This window comes from Ochotona curzoniae, unplaced genomic scaffold (assembly GCF_017591425.1).
Source record: "Ochotona curzoniae isolate NIBS_2020 unplaced genomic scaffold, NIBS_Ocur_1.0 scaffold_4506, whole genome shotgun sequence".
NCBI classification, from domain to species: domain Eukaryota; kingdom Metazoa; phylum Chordata; class Mammalia; order Lagomorpha; family Ochotonidae; genus Ochotona; species Ochotona curzoniae.
The window spans coordinates 52,601,502-52,613,728 of NW_024467119.1; the positions used below are offsets into that span (position 1 = coordinate 52,601,502).

General features: G+C 44.8%; 1 protein-coding gene across 1 annotated transcript in view; it reads left to right on the top strand.

The window, feature by feature from the left end:
• The first annotated feature begins 6,674 nt into the window (after nucleotides 1-6,674).
• Nucleotides 6,675-12,227, top strand: part of USP53 (ubiquitin specific peptidase 53) — a 60,983-nt gene continuing 55,430 nt past the window's right edge. The window contains exon 1 of the mRNA XM_040967428.1: nucleotides 6,675-6,826. The gene's annotated coding sequence lies outside the window, so the exon portion shown is untranslated. The remainder of the gene's footprint in view (nucleotides 6,827-12,227) is intronic.

A 12,227-nucleotide genomic window follows, 5' to 3' on the forward strand; every position in this document is an offset into this window, starting at 1 on the left:
GTGATAGGTGCATACAAGGGAAACTGGGATGGAGATAAAGCAGGGAATTGTTTCAAGGGCAGCTTTTCAAACAAAGTGAAATTAAAACTGGAGTAGAGAGGAAGAAAAGGAATTAGCCCCTTAGCCAAGAGGCCACTGGGCTTGTCTGGACAATAGGATGCTGGACTCTATGCTGGGTATATGCTTGCAATGAAGGAATCTCAACTGAACTTGAACTGTGTTTATGCAGCAAGGTGGAGGAATCCACCATGGATGGAGGGTTGTGGGAAGGGTGGGGGGAATCCCAGTAACTATAAAACTGTTTCACATAATACAATGTTACTAACATAAAAAAAAAGAAAGAAAGAAAAGAAATGCCAGGGACGAATGTGCTAGGCCAAGATTTCTCCATCTCGGCACCACCGGCATATTGGGCTGGATAATTCTTTGTTGTGGGAGGCTGTCCTGCCCATCGTGTAATGGTTAACAGCATCTGTGTGCCACTATGGCAACCAAAATCTGCTAGTGCCAGTGTCCACTGGGAGTCAAGTTTCTTGCAGCTGAGCACTAGCTTTGGAAGCACAGGGAATACAGTGCACAAGCCTTGCATCATACAAGGTACGTGTGTCTGGGGGAGTGAGGCAGTGTGAGGACAGATCATTCAGAGATTTGGAGGCCTTGGCAAGAATTTAAATTCTATGCTACATAAATCCTAAGTCATTAAGCAATGTTTTAAAAAGATTTATTTATTGATTTGAGAGTAGAGGGAGAGAGAAAAAGGGGGAGGGAGGTCTTCTATCCACTGGTTGGTTCACCCCCCAAATGACTACAAAGGCCATGGATGAGCTAGATCAAAGCTAGAAGCCAGGAGTTTCATCGAAGTCTCCCACGTGGGTACTGGGGCCCAACCACTTTGGCCATCCTCTGCTGATTTCCTAGGTGCGTTATTAGGGAGCTGAATCAAAAGTGGAGCAGCTGGATTTCATATAGGGAGCAATTGTCGCCCATATGACATGCTAGCACTGCATGCTGCATGGTCACCAGTTTTAATTTAAAGTTGGGAGTGATAGGTTTAATATTTTCTTAATGGCTTTGACTGCTATATAGGAAATGGTTTTAAAACCATGAAATACGGGGCTGGTGCCAATACCCCATATGGGAAATAGTTTGAGTCTTGGTTGCTCCACTTTCAATCCAGTTCCCTGCTTATAGCCGGGGAAGGCAGCAGAGGACGGCTCAAGTCTTTGGGTCCTTGTATTCATGTTTGACACCTGGAAGAAGCCTTTGGCTCCTGGCTTTAGACTGCCTCAGCTCCACCCATTACAGCCATTTGGGAAGTGAACCAATGGATGGAAGATTTCCCTCTGTCTCTCCTTCTATCTGTAAATCTGCCTTTCAAATAAAAATAAATAAATCTTAAAAAGCCACAGGAAGCAAATGATATCTTAGAACCATGCAGTAAGGTGCGCCATCATTTAAAGAAGATTGAGAAATTCAACAGAAAAGTAGATGGAGAAGGAGCATCCAATGATGTAATAAAGCCATGAGAGGATTATGTAACAAAAATTGAGGTGTGAGTGTGTTGAGCAGGGAGTGGCTGTGAGCAGATTTTTTTTGGAGAGGGGGAAGAGTGTTAACTAACAGCCTGAAGATTTTTCTTCTTATCTAGCTACACTCTCCTCTTTAATTCTTGGGTATCTTGCTCTCAATGACTCATCCTGTTTAGAACTTGTAAAGGCTTGCCATTACAGCCCTACTCTGATCTTGTTCCAGCCTGTTTGTAAAACTTTACTCTTTTCATAATCATATCCTTTTTCAATGTCATCAGACACACTTGCCTATGAACTTTCCAAGCTTGAAGCTCGTAGTTCATCTTCCACAACAGTCCTTGCTAACAATTTGGCTGAAAATTCTGTTCTCTGAAAAATCACTGTTTCAATTTCTCATCCTATCCATAGAATACATATTTATTTACTATTTATGTCAGGCATTTTTGCTATGTCCTGAGACCAAAAAAAAATGTAGTTCCCACTTTCCAGGCATTGAGTTAGCAAACAAGTATTTCTGTGAGTCCTCATATTTGTGTGTAGGAAAGATGAATTTTGTCTAGTATCATATCCTGAGTCAGTGAGTCAGCCACTATTTCTCTAGGCTGTATTTCACATTACCACACCCAGCTCAGTCATGGTTTGCCCCGCCTTGGGTCATGGATGAACTCCTGGAACTCCTGGATCACACTTGCTCAGGAGAGAGTATTGCTACTCCCACATCAGACATCAACGGCAGGGGCAATCTAGCCACATGCTATTACATTTCCAAAAGGATGATGAGTTACAACCAATCCACAGTGACAGCAAGGGGTGCTGGTGGTGACGATATGAGACTTTGACCCTCCAATGAACCATCTAGGGTACTTTCTGACCCTCTGAGCCATCTCCCTTTCATGATCCTGTATGAGGTACAGAAATAACCTTTTATTGATTTGGGTGCACCCAATCCAGAACTATTAAATCAAACTCACACACATATCCCTCAAAAGAAATTTTTAATTCTGTGAGGCAATACACTGAAATCTGTGCTGTGATTTCCTGAACTACAAAGGTATCTGGGAGCATCTCCTGCCCAGTATGTGATATATTGATTCTCATCACTTATTTTTCATTTGCTCACTCCAGATTCTAGTCTCTTAATGTTTACACTGGAACATGCTGTAAGCTTATCATTTAGGCCCCATGTGCCTGACAGGAAGGAACAGAGTGTGTCCATGCCATGCTGTTGCCACATGGGTCCCCCATGGACCCTGGTGGTGGCAGGGAGAGGGGTGGGTGTACATTGCTTGGGAAAGGGGAACTGGGGACAAATCAGAATGGGGGTCACTGAGGGCACTTGACTTGTATGGACTGACTTCTAGGGGCTTCCATGGACCAGGCCACTGTACCTGCAGGTAATTGAGGAAGCTGAGACAGAGTGAATCAGAAGGTTATTCAGGTCAGGCCAAGGCAACTGAATGTGCACAGGATTGCTGAGATAGGAGGTAGCCTGGGCTAAGTTGGGTTGCAGCACCTGCTGGTGCTGAAAGCTATGCAAGGGGGTAGGGGTCTGGCAGAGATTCTTTGGGGTCACACCTATTAGCCTGCAAAACCCACTGCACACATGAAATCAAGGTCTGAGGCTTCTCAGGCAACATTGCTTAGGGGACTTCCCAACTAGACCTCTGTGCTTAAACCAAGGCCATGTGGTCTGACCCCAGAGCCATGTTACAGGACTGGGCCATCTCAGTTGCTGATTCTCATGCAAGAACGGAGAACATACCCAGCCGACAGAGGACTCTAAGAACCTCATTAAAGCAAGGAAAAGACAGATTGAACATCACTCTTAGCCAGGCTTTACAGCAACTCCCTATGTCTGTAGATACACTGAGATAGACCTGATCAGCCCAGATTTTAGAAAGAATTTCTCACCTCTGGTGTAATGAAGCTACACCTTCTCAAAACAATCAAGACCACTCAAGCAACACTCTCAGAACATATTCCTCAGACAGGAGTTTCCAGGGTGACATCAAATGACCATCTCCAATCCTGGGTGCTTATGTAGTTTGACAACAAGGAGCAGTGCACTCTCCCTGCCATTGAACAGGAGGAAAACAGAAACATTTGTCTCACCTATCTTCCCCTGAACCTGGACCCTCTCCACCCTAATCAGAGGCCCACATGTGTCTACAACATCCTCTACTATGTAATCAAATTAAAATGATAAAAAATAAATTTATCACTTAAAAGTCAGTACTGGGCCAGGGTTGTAGCATATTCGGTTAAGCCACTGTATGTATTACCAGCATTCCATATGAGTACCAGTTGGAGTCTTAGCTACTCTATTTTTTTTTTCTAAGATTCACTTATTTTTATTGTGAAGTCAGATTTATATAAAAGGAGGAGAGACAAAGAAGAAGATCTTCTGTCCATTGATTCACTCCCTAAGTGACTGGTACCACCAGAGCTGTGCCAATCTGAAGCCAGGAGCTCTTCTGGGTCTCCCACACGGTTGCAGGGTACCAAAGCTTTTGGCTGTCCTCGATTGTTTTCCCAGCTCACAAGCAGGGAGCTGGATGGGAAGCAGGGCTGCCGGGATGAGAACCGGCGCCCATATGGGATCCCAGTGTGTTCAAGGCGAAGATTTTAGCTAATAGGCCACCACGCCAGATCCATGGCTACTCCATTTTTAATCCAGCTCCCTGCTAGTGCACCTGGAGAAGCAGCAGAAGATGGTCCAAGTACTCAGGCCACTGTAATCCACGTGGAAGAACAAGATGGGGAGTTCCAGGCTTCTGCTTTTTACCTGGGTATTGTGACCATTTGGACAGTGAACCAGCAGGATGAAAATCTCTCTCTCTCTAATTCTAGCTTTCAAATAAACAGAACATCTTTTAAAAAGAGCCAGTCCTGAGGTAAGAAGAGAACTGGTAAAAGATTTGGAGTTCTATGATTTCTAAAGTATACAATCAAAGTTAAGTCAAATTCTTGAGCAAGGTACACTGAAAGTTACCCTTCTGCCATCTGTAACACAGGAAGGGAGGTGGCACAGCTTTTGTTAGCCACAGTTCAAATTTCTCAACAGTGAGAGGGAGGGTGGCTGTTGGTTCCAGGTGCAGAGAAAAAGATCGCAGTGCAACCTAAGTATTCAAAGGGAATTAAGTCCAAAAAGGGTGAAGAGAGGGCAAGTCCATTTCAGAAAGCTACAAAGGGGACCTTGGAAGAGATGAGTAGTCACTTGAAGCCTGGAGGCTCTCGGGAGGGCCTAGTGGGACCACAAAAAAGGTAAAAGGAAAAAAAAAAAAAAACCCCTAGAATGGTGTGAATGGAGAGCACAGCAGATGAGGTCAGCAGTGTGATGCCAGACCATCATGTGGGAATCTGAAGACTCCTCAGCAGAGGAACATCTTGCTCATACTTTCATGCTTGAAAGATTACTAATAGAAGGCAGGCTGGACTGAAAGGGGAATTAACTAGAGAATGCTACACAGCACAGTACAAGGCAGAACTGATGATAAGGAGTGGAGATTCCTATGTGGTGGGTTTGAGATACACTTGATATAAGAGTTAGTAACGTTGTTACAAACAGACTGAAGGAAAAGTAACAAGGATTTCTGATTTGGGCAATTGGGTACCAGTTTTTGAAATAGGAAATGGAAGTGGCCTAGGTTCCAGATGGTTGGGGAACGACAGGGAATCAGGTAAATTAATCATAAAGATGTCCACCTCACTGTATGCAACTCATGGAGCCACTGGTTAAAAGATGTAACCTGAACTCCTGGTACACAGGATACCTGGGATGGAAATCTAAGATGGAGATGAGACTACTCAAGGAGACACGAGGAGTAACCGCAAAGAAAACACACACACACACACACACACACGAAAGAAAACGGTGCTGGGGCGCACAGAAGGAGGTGGTAGCAGAAGCGGGCCACAGTGCTGGGGAGCAGGGTGAGCTTCAAGCTCTTAGTTCTGTCTCTCCCTGGCAGGGTTGTTAGTGTCTCCAGGGCAGGAAACAAATTGCCCTTGATGCCTAATTCAGTAAAGCGCATATGCTACATGCGCAATACTTTCTCATCCATTCCATATCAAGCACTAGCCAGTCGCATCTGTCGCCCATATGAACCTGCGGCTTTTTTTCCTTTCAATCCTATTTTCTGTTGTGGTTATGCGTGAGTTTAGTTAAAGCCATCCCGTTTCTTAATCTGTATGTCTTAAGAATCACATTCTTCCTTCGGAATTTAGAGATCTGCATGCCAAAGATGGAGTAGGCTGCTCTTTCATCACTGTTCCAAGGAAACGATTACAAAAAAAAAAAAAAAAAAAAAAGAACCAAAAACCAAGCCCCAAGCCACCACCAAAAGGCTACTGCCCAAGTGAAGCTGTATTCCCAGCAGCAACTGGAAACTTAAAACCTGCCGGAGAGCACCAAAGGATGGGGGTGAGGGGGCGCATTTTTCAGAAAATTAACCTTTAAACCGAGTCAGCAAGCCTCCTAAAGCTGTTATTTTATTATTGGTCCCGGAACCACCAGTTGGGGAGCAAAGACATTCCTGGCCTTGGAAGCCATTTAACTGCAAACAGATCTTAGTGACTCACAGCCAGCCACAGGCACCTAACTGCGCATCCGCATGCGGTTTGGATGCCAAGAGGCACAGACTGTTCCCTCTCTGAGGTAGCAACATCTCCCCCAAGGCCCGGTCCTTGGCGCATCACGTTCCCCAGCTGAGAGCACACGTCGCCGGAGCAGCACAACCACGCCGTCGGTGCCATCTCCCAGCCACGGTCCCCCCCAGACCTGCCCGCTCGGGGGGCACGTCCCTGCTGCGGGTCTCGCGGGATCTCGCGCCTTCTCCTCCCCCGCACCCGCGCCCGGACGACCGCGCGCCCCACCGAACCCCCATTGGGAACACAGTTCCGCAGGTCCCGCCGGCCCGGACCTGGCGGGCGGGGCCGGCAGGGGGAGCGCGGGGGCGGGGCCTGCCCGCGGGGCGGAGCCTTCCCGAGGGGCGGGGCGAGCCCGACGCGCCGAGAGGGGCGGGGCGCCAAGGACCTGTTGATCGCAGGTGTCCGCGGCCTGACTGGCCCCTGGGCGTCGGGGCGTGTGCGCATGCTCGGCGCGCGGGGTCGGGCTCCGGGAGGCGGGCAGCCGCGGCCAGCGCTGCAGTTCCCGGTGAGGCGCGGAGCGGCGGCGGCTGTCGGTGTCCGTGTGTGAGTGTGTGTCGGCGTGAAGCGGCGCTGCGTCCGCGGGAGGCAACCCCGTCCTTCCCTACCTGCGACCGCACGCTCCTCGCGCTGGGAGCGGAGCGCTCCAGGTGAGTCTTGGGGCACTAATCCCTGGATGGAGATGCGGCGCCCTGCGTGCGAACTCCCTCGGGAGGGCCCGAGCGGGACGCGGTCCTTCCAGCCCTGGTCCTGGGCTCTCCGCTGCCTTCCCCGACCTCCTCCTGGCCTCGGGGGTGCGCGCAGCTCTCCAGCCCCCTCCAGCCCCCTGGTCCGGGCCCGGGCAGGCAGCGACGACCCCCTGGCAGGCTGGAGCGCGCCGGGACGCACGAGCTGCTGCACCTCCTGGGTCGCGGTCGCCGTCGCTGCCGCGTTTGGGGGCGGGGATGGGGCAGAATCCCGAGTCCCGCCGCGGTCGCCTAGTGCGGCGGAGGCTTGGCGCCTGCCGCCCCCTCACTTTCCGCCTCTCCCCGGCCGTACAGCTTCTTAAAGGGGTTCAGGAGAGCTTTAGGTTCAGCAGGCTCTCGGACTTGGTGGTTGCGGGGTGGTAATAGTGTCTAAAGTTAATGTTTAGCTTCTCGACGGTGGCTTATGGGGCATTTACCAAACTACTCTGGAACTGAGTTGGAGAACAGGAAGTGCCAGCACAGGTGTAATAGGAGCGATTCTGAAGCTTGCAACCCAACCTGTTGTGAGGTTTTGTATTTCTGCGACCAGGTTTTCTTTATCAGTGCGCAGTCTGATTAATGTTTGCAGAATATACTGCAAGGCTTAAACTGCTAGCAGCGTTTTGCGAATGTTTCCTTATCTGGAAACAAAATACATATGTATATGTATTTCCAGGGAATTTTCAAGTCTATTTTTAAAGTAGGTTCAACAGTAAGCTTGGGAAGTTCGTGATTAAGCTCTGATTTGCTGTCAGTTCACGTTAAAGGAAGAGCCTTGCTGGGTTTCACTCCTTAAAAGAAGTAACAAGTGTTGACACAAAATTCCACAGCGAGAAGAATTTTGCTGAAGTTGATAACTTGGTGGTCAGTGTATCGGTTTATTATTGTTATTGTTGTTTTCAGTTCTACAATGACGATTTAGGCAGACTTCATTCTATGGAAACGTTAGAAATAAACAAAGATGAGCAAAACGTATTCTGTAAAAGCAATATATGTTGTATCTGCTGTTGTCATAAGAATTCCAGTAGGCAAACTCACTGTTAATTATGATCTGAAGAATAATTTTTTTTTTTGGTTTTATGCTTTAGAGACTTTCAAAATAAACTTATCACAGTTTGTTTGGGTTCATGATTAATGGTGATAAAACCATGGAAGTGATTTATTTGTTCGTTAGCCAGACTACCTAGAGATCATTTGTATTTATGCTTAAGCTTTAAACAACAGGAGATCAAAATTAAATTTTTTAAAAGTATGCAAATTGAATAAGTTTATAAACTTGTCACTAATTCATTTGATGCTAATGATTGATTTATTAAGATTTTCTCTAAAATAGTTTATGAGAATAATTATTTTAATGAGCAGGCATACTTTTCAGCTTAGTTCTTTCCTTTAAAAAATAGTAACCTTTTTTTAGTACTCTTATTTTCAGAATGTATTATGACTCAAGGTCTTTTATACTGTTGGTGTCAGCTAAATGTTTATGTAAAATCATGTAATGTCAAGAAATACAGCCTGGGTGGCACACACTTTGGCAGTTTGTTTCAGCAAGACAACGTTGTAGAATGATCTGTACTCTTCAAACAGAATCGGACTTATGTTCCTTCCTAACTCACCTGCTGGGCTAGAGGATATCTGCTTCACTCCCACAACCCTCCAAAAATGCATCTTATCTGTGACGGGGGTGAATTGAACAATTTTAGCAAAGACGTCTAGTTCCAAATGGACTGTAGCAGATCTTGTTTGACAATCCTTCCTCCCGGAAAAGAGTCTACAGAAAGCTAGTACATTGTGTTCGGGGTCCAGAAACATTTGTGAAGCCAGTGCGTTAGGAATCATTGTGAAGCCAGTAGTTTGGTACACCAGACAGAAAGTTGTCTTGAGCCTGCCTTAGCCTACCTCTAGTTCAAGCAAGAGGTGCACACATTTATGTCATTTATGAAGAGCTAGGTAGAAATTTTTGATAATATAAACGAAGAGTTTGCTTATTACTAATCTGTACTGATGATTTTCAGAAGTTTTGCAAAGTAATATATATATATTTACACGTATACTGAGCAAGAAATGGATATACTTTGTTGTGATAAAGTCCTCAAATATTGTTTTACCCTTAAATGATTGTATACTATTACAACTATAGCAAGTTACTGTGGGGTTTCTTTCTTTTTTTTTTTTTGTACTAATAGAAATACTGTACATATTTCATATATAGGATATCTAGATAAAAATGATCTGTTTTTCTGAGTAAATGCATTTATTCTGCTAGGAGTTCTTGATCCCAGTGTGGTCCAACTGTTTAGAAATTAAATTCAGTGAAATTGGTTTGCTTTGTGGGCTCAGGCTTTTTCTTATCCTATGAAATGTATTCATTTACAGAAATTCAGATAAGATGTCTGTTACACACAACGTTCATGCACGGTGCAACAGCTACAAACTGTTGCAGCTGTCCAAACACTTTATTCCAATATTAGTGTTTATAATTCATCTGAGAAAAACATTTTATGCTGTATAAACCTTATTTAAATATCTAAACTATTTTAATTCAGCTATTTTAAGTACATTTTATTTTTGATAGTTTGGAAATAATTATATCTTATAAAATATTTATTGTTATATTCATATTGAAAAGCAGATTTACAGAGAGAGAATGAGAGAGATCTTCCACCTACTGTTTCATTCTCCAAATGAATACACCAACCAAAATGGGGCTAGTTCAAAACCAGGAGTGTGGAGCTTCTTCCCTGTCTCTTGCATGGGTGCAGGGGTCCAGGTCATTTTTTGCTGCTCTCCTAGGCACATTAGTAGGTAGCTGGATTAGAAGTGGAGCAGCTGAGACTCAAATTAGTACCCACATGGGATGCTGGCAGCACAGACTGAGGCCTATTCAACCACGCCACAGCATCGGCCCTCACTTTTTTTTTTTTTTTTAAGATTTATTGGTTCTTTTATTGGAAAAGCAGAGTGTTGGAGAGAGGGACTGAGAGAAAAAGAGATCTTGCATCCATTGATTCACTTCCTGAATGGTCTCAGCAGCCAGGGTTGGGTCAGTCTGAAGCCAGGAGCTCTGGGTTTTCTTTGTGGGCGGCATCAGCCCAAGAACTTGGACCGGCTTGGCCCTTGGGCGTTAGGAGGCAGCTGGATTGAAGCAGAGTGAGTGCTGAATGTGATGCTCCAGTTAGGGATGCTGGTGTCACGGGCTGCGATTAGCCATCAGTGCCATAATGCTGGCTTCGGCATTGGTTTTCTGCTTTATCTATATTGACCTGTAAAGAAAATGTCAAGAAATACCTGCTCTCCTGGAAGTTTCTTTCTTTTGTTTTTCTGTGGTAGCAAATTTATTTGTTTAACACTTCTTGTATGGTAGGTGCAGTCCCAATCTAGAAATTAAAAAATGAGTAAGACAGTGTTAAAGTTGCTATAGAGATTCTTCCTTTTCTTCACCTTATCCTTGGCTAGTCTCAATATTCCCTCAACTACATTGTGTTTCCAAAGGAAAATGGTTTTTCCCCCTTGCCTTTGTTAGATTCTGCTTCTTTTCTCTCTTCAACTGTTGACTTCCCAGTACCTGCTTCACACTTGTGAAATTTCTTCTGATCTTGCAAAGGGTAGCAAATGACTTCATCTCTGTTTACAATGTACTTTGTGCAATCCAGTGTTAGAGATTTACACATGGTTGCTATAGACAGAAGACAGAATGAAGAGGCAGGAGAATCTGAAGATGATGATCTGTGAACTGTCATCTTCAGAAGTATGAGAGCGCTGGACAGAAAGCACACGGGATGGAATGCAAGCAAGAGGCTGTGGAAACCTGCAGACATGAGCAATAGAGCAGGGGCATTGTAGGTACTATGGTTCTTGCTTTTTAAAGATTATTTATTTGAAAAGCAAAGTTAGGCCAGAGAGCCAGAGAGAGAGAGAAGAAAGAAAGAGATATAATCCACTGGCTGGTTCACTCTCCAGATGAGTGCAATAACTAACACTGGGCCAGGTTTAACCCAGGAACCTGGAATTTTGTCTTAGTCTCCCAAGTGAGCATCCTCTTGCTTTTCCAGGCACTTGCAGGGAGCTGGATGGAAGCCAAGCATTTAGGACTTGAACTGAAACTCTAATACGGGATGCTGGCATTGCAGATGGCACCTGAACCTACTGCACCACAACACTGGCTCCATATTTATTGATGGCCAGATAGGAGAGTCATCGTCATGTCATCTTCCATGAAATATTGCCATTAAGGAAGTTTGTCGTTAGTTTTCTGTAAAGTTGTGTGTTGGTTCTTTTAAATTAAATCTTCCCTTTGGAAAGTAGTTATTTTTTTAAGATGATATTATTTAGTTTTATTGTAAAGACAGATTTACACAGAGAAGGAGAGACAGAAAGATCTGTCCACTGGTTCGCTCCCCAAGTGGCCTCACTGGCTGGAGCTGAGCTGATCCAAAGTCAGGAGCTTCTTGCAGTCTCCCATGTGGGTGCAAAGTCCCAAGGCTTTGGATCATCCTCTACTGCTTTGCCAGTTCACAAACAGGGGGCTGGATGGCAAGTAGAGCAGCAGAGATAGGACTGGTACCCAAACGGGATGCCTGCATATGCACAGCGAGAATTTAGCTACTAGACTGTCATGCTGGGCCCCTGAAAATAGTTATTTTGAAGTCGTTTACCCTTTATTTTCATGGATTCTTAACATTTTCTCTTTTTTCAAATCTTTGTTTATATTGTTAAAAATAATTGTTCATGGAAGATAGTGTCGTTATCATTGGCATGAATTTGTTGAATACCTAGTACATTGTGGGCATTTTTAGATGTTATATACATGGTTTATGATTTTCATAGTAACACTGAATATTTTCATAGATTGTGAGTATAGATAACAAATTGATAAGCATATAATGAGTAGTCAAATAATGTGTTCTAAGCAGTCGAATTACCATATTGTTAGAGACTCCCGTCAGAGGAATAGTCACGGGGATTGTGAAGTCAGTGTCACAACATGCCTTCCATGCTTGCTGAGAAGGCATGTGGGTATTCTGTGCTCATTAGATACTGTTATCTTCATTTACCTCGTTCCCTTAACCTGTAGAGTAAACTCTTGTCCCTCCTCGTACTTGTGAACAGATGGAGCCCTGGAAGGTTTTCCTCTTCCGGGACTTCTGCTGTATAGGCCTGACCTAAAACTAGCTCCTTGTCAGCATGATACTGACACTGGCCGAGCTGCCAGAAGGTGGGAAATTGTCCTAGGGTGTTAGTGTCTGTATCATCATCACCTTTCAGGAAGTTTGTTGCCTGGGATTTCACTTTATTTCTGCACCTTAATCTGTATATATTTAATGAGGAC